This window comes from Arachis duranensis, chromosome 4, assembly GCF_000817695.3.
Source record: "Arachis duranensis cultivar V14167 chromosome 4, aradu.V14167.gnm2.J7QH, whole genome shotgun sequence".
NCBI classification, from domain to species: domain Eukaryota; kingdom Viridiplantae; phylum Streptophyta; class Magnoliopsida; order Fabales; family Fabaceae; genus Arachis; species Arachis duranensis.
In genome coordinates this window covers 109,567,819-109,573,107 of record NC_029775.3, presented here as the reverse complement: position 1 = coordinate 109,573,107, position 5,289 = coordinate 109,567,819, and positions in this window count along the sequence as shown.

The window sequence follows — 5,289 nt, the reverse complement described above, 5'->3', positions numbered from 1 at the left end:
AGGCCCAGATTAACTTTCACTTGAAACAAGTCCAGAACACGCTGATTTGAAGAGAATGTTCATCACCTGCCCAGAATTGTCTCATACTTGTTTATGAGACAAAATGCTCCAACAAACACATTAGCAATTTTCAAACAATGAATTATAACTCAAAATTCCAAGACTAGTCCTAAGCATGCAGAATCTGTCCTCAAGCAGTGGTTTAGTGAAAATGTCTGCCAATTGCTCTTCTGATTTAACAAATTGAATGCTAATATCTCCTTTTTGAACATGTTCTCTTATTGAATGAAATTTCACTTCAATATGTTTAGTCCTAGAGTGCAAAACTGGATTTTTAGAAATATTAATGGCACTCATATTATCACACAATAAAGGAATATTTTCAGCATTTAACTTGTAATCAGCAAGCTATGTTTTTGACCATAAAAGCTGAGAACAACATGAAGAAGCAGCTATATACTGAGCCTCAGCAGTGGATAACGCCACTGTTGGCTATTTCTTACTTGACCAAATATTCAAGGACTTTCCAAGAAAGCAACATAGGCCTGAAGTGCTCTTTCTATCAACTCTATCACCAGTAAATTTGCATCACAATAACCAACTACAGAAAAATCATCAATCTTAGAATACCAAAGACCAAAATTGGATGTGCCATGAATATATCTAATGATCCTTTTAACTGCTGAAAGATGTGACTCTTTAGGTTTGGATTGGAACATTGAACACAATCCAACACTTTGCACAATATCAGGTCTAGAGGAAGTTAAGTACATAAGAGAATCAATCATTCCTGTATACCTAGTCTCATCTACATCTTTCTCAGTTTCTCCCTTATCTAATTTTGAATTAGGATGCATGGAAGTTCCCATGGATTTGGCATTTTCCATACCAAATTTCTTAACTAATTTCTTGGCATACTTCTCTTGATGAATGAAAATACCATTTTCAATTTGTTTAATTTGCAGGCCAAGGAAAAAATTAAGTTCACCCATCATACTCATGTCAAATTCACTTGTCATGAGTTTTCCAAATTCAGAACAAAGGGATTCATTGGCTGATCCAAAAATAATGTCATCAACATATATTTGGCCTAGAATAAAAGAATCATTAGAATTCTTGATAAATAGAGTTGTGTCTATGGTGCCTTTTTGAAAACTATTTTTCAAAAGAAAAGAGCTAAGTCTCTCATACCAAGCTCTAGGAGCTTGTCTTAAACCATAGAGAGCTTTTGATAATTTAAAAACATGGTTAGAATGCTCTTTATTTTCAAAACCAGGTGGCTGTTTCACATACACTTCTCTATCTATCACACCATTCAAAAATACACATTTCATATCCATTTGATATAATTTAAAACTACAAAATGCAACATAAGCTAAGAGAAGTCTTATGGCTTCCATTCGGGCAACAGGGGCAAAGGATTCATCAAAGTCTATTCCTTCTTCTTGGTCATATCCTTGTGCCACTAGCCTTGCTTTGTTTCTTGCAATGTTGTCATCTTCTCCTAACTTGTTCTGAAATATCCACTTGGTTTCGGTAACTTTTTTTCCACTTGGCCTTGGAACTAAAGTTCACACTTGGTTCTTCTCAAACTCTAGAAGCTCATCCTCCATTGCTTTAACCCAAGAAGGGTCACTAAGTGCTTCCTTGACATTTTGAGGTTCCATTTGTGAGAGAAGGGCAATGTTTGATCCTTTATTTGCCTTTCTAGTGGAAGACCGTGTTTTCACTCCATGAGAGACGTCTCTAATAACAAATTCCTCAGGATAATTCTTCAAGAATCTCCATTCACGAGGTCTATTGGACTTGGAGGCAGATTCAGTCACAAAGGGATCCTGGGTGATACTGGTTTCAGGATTTCCTTCAGATTCATGAGATAAAATGGAATTGTCTCTTGAATTTTCAGCATCTGCAGTTTCTGGTTCAGCTTGACCAGAATTCTCGTTTTCATGATTTTGAGCAGTTTCATCTTCCTTGTGAGCTTGAGTTCCTGCATCACAATCTTCCAAAATGCTTTGCACCAAGTTAGTATCACAAAATGTAACATGTATGGACTCCTCAATAATTCTAGCATCTTGATAATAAACTCTATATGCTTTACTAGTTGTGGAATATCCTACAAACAAGCACTCATACGCCTTTGGATCAAATTTACCCAAATTATCCTTGTTATTTAAAACAAAACATTTGCATCCAAAGATGTGCAAGTAGTCCAGGTTAGGTGGGTAACCTTTCCAAAATTCATAAGTGGTTTTCTTCAAAAATTTCCTTATGATTGTTCTATTCAAAATATGGCAAGCTGTGTTAACCACTTCAGCCCAAAGGAATTTTGGAACATTACTCTCACAAAGCATAGCTCTTGTCATTTCTTGTATGTTTCTATTTCTTCTTTCCACAACACCATTTTGTTGTGGTGTCCTTCGACAAGAGAAGTTGTGAGATATTCCAAATTCCTCACAAAAAGATTCAAATAAATTGTTTTCAAATTCAGTTCCATGATTACTTCTTATAGAAGAGATTTTTAAATCCTTTTCATTTTGAATTTTCTTGCAAAAAGGTTCAAAGGCCGAAAAGACTTCATTTTTCCAACCAAACCTAGTATAGTCATCCACAATCACTAAACCATAATGTTTACCACCTAGGCTTTGAGTTCTTGTTAGACTAAATAAATCAATGTGTAGTAATTCAAGCGGTCTTTTAGTAGAGATGTCTTCCTTTGGTTTAAAAGAACTTTTTGTTTGTTTTCCCATTTGGCAAGCATCACATGTGATGTCTTTGTCAAATTTTATCAAAGGAAGACCTCTTACTAATTCTTTCTTTACAAGTTTGTTTATTTGAAACATACTTGCATGGCCCAATCTCTTGTGCCATAACCACTTTTCAAATTCTTTAGAATGAAAACAAGCTACATTTTGATCCTTTAGTTCATCAAGAGTAAGTTCATACATATTATTAAAACGCTTGGCAACAAAAAGCACTTCATTTGTTTTCTCATTAACAACACAACATTAAAGTCTTTTGAAAGTCACTAAATATTCTAAGTCACACAACTGACTTATACTCAAAATATTGTGCTTCAAACCACATACCAAAAAAACATCATCAATGAAAGTAGATTGTTCATTACCTACTTTTCCAACAGCAATAATTTTACCTTTTCCATCATCTCCAAAGGTCACAAAACCTTCATCATACTTGTTTAGTTTAATGAAATAAGTTGACCTTCCAGTCATGTGCCTTGAGCATCCACTATCCATGTACCGCATGCCCTTTTTGTTCTTGGATGCTAGGGAAATCTGCATGAAGAGTTTCAAGTAGCCTTAGGTATCCAAATTAATTTGGATCCTTTGAAGTTAATCCATCTTGGTTGCCCAAGTGCATTGAAATTACAAACAACATTGTAAATTTTGTTTCCTACAACTCTCTTTTCAATGAAATATTGTGCATATGAGTGACCAAATTTCTTGTAATTTACACAATAATTTTCTGATGTGTATCGCTGAAATTGAGGTGAGTTGCTTTGCTGGAAATGATGAAAAGGTTAAAATTTTTTGGTTTTTGGAAGAGTTGCATTTGTTTTGGCAAATTGATTTTTATTAAAATTGTTCCTTTTTGCCAAAACATTTTCACCATAATTTTTTAAACTTTTGGACTTTTCAAATATGAGGTTTTGTTGGTGGTTTCTTGAAAAAAACCTCATTTTTGAAATGTACCCCAAACCTAGCCTATTTGAACTAGGTTCGGCTCTTGGTGAAGGTTCAGTTTCACTTGTGTATACTTCATCAAACTTTTCTTCAAAAGTTGGAACATATCCAATACCGGATTTGATTGGTGTGGATTTAACATTAGATGAAGAAGCCACAAATTTTATAGAGGAATCATTAAAAACTGCATCTTCCTTAGCTATATAACCTAAACCAGATTTTTCAAATAATGGTCTTTGACTTACAAGTAATTTGTCTAAGTTACTAGAACTTTGAGCAAATTTTGCTAAGTCACCATTCAGCTTTTTAATCATATCATTTTATCTTTTATTTTCAGCAATTAACTCATGAGAAGGATCCACAATGTGCTTTCCTTTCAATTTTTCAAGTTCAGATTTTAAAAATCTGTTTTCTTCAATAATGTTCAAGGCACATTCAGTTTCCTTCACTTTTTCTTTTAAAAAATCATTTTCAGCTCTCAACACATCTCTTTCAGATCTGCATTCATTGTACTTGTCAAGCAGTTTTGAGGTATTTAAAGTGAGATCATCAATAATAGCATGTAAATCATCAATGGTCAAATCATAATAATTTACCTCATCAAGATTGTTGTTTCCATTCATGAAGCAGTCTTTATCTTTACTTTCAGATTCTTCTTCTTCATTTGAGTCGTTCTCAAGATCCTCCCAAGCTGTCATGAGCACTCTTTTCCTTTCCTTCTTTTCCTTGTCCTCCTTCTTGAGTTTTGGACAGTTTAGCTTGAAGTGTCCAACCTCCTTGCAATGATGACATGTTACCTTGCTTAAGTCCATCTTGTGTTCCTTTGAACTTGAACCCTTGTACTTGCCCTTGTTCTTCATCATCCTTCTAAATCTCCTAGCGAAAAATAAGAGTTCATCATCTGAAATACCATCACTAGACTCACTCTCTTTTGGTTCTACTTTTGACTTGAGGGTTATTCCCTTTTTCTTTGAGTCGGTGTTTGTGTGTGTGGTTTCATAGGCATGGAATTTTCCTCTCAGCTCATCATAGGTTATGGGGCTTAGGTTGTTGCTCTCGGTTAGAACAGTGGCAGTGGTTTTTCATTCTTTTGTGAGGCTTCTAAGGAGTTTTCTCACCAAGGTTTGTTCTGCATAGTTTGTACCCATAGCATCAAGGTTGTTGATTATGATTGAGAATCTCTCAAACGCTTCATCAATACTTTTTCCATCTTTCATGTTGAACATCTCGTACTCTTTTCGCAGCATATCAATCCTTGTTTCTTTGACTTGTTTAGTGCCTTCGTGTGTAACCTGGAGTTTTTTCCCAAATTTCTTTGGTTGTCTTGCATCTAGACACCTTCCGGTATTCTTCAAAGCTGATAGCACAGTGAAGAAGGTTGATTGCTTTAGCATTCAGCTCCATCTTCTTCTTATCATCTTCATTCCATTCAGCTTCTTCGTTTGGAGTCACCACTCTATCAGCATTTGTTTTTGTTGGGATATTGGGACTGCTCACAACTATCTTCCATATGTTGTAGTCAATGGATTGGATGAAGATCCTTATCCTTTCTTTCCAGTAGGCATAGTTCTTCCCGTTGAAGAAA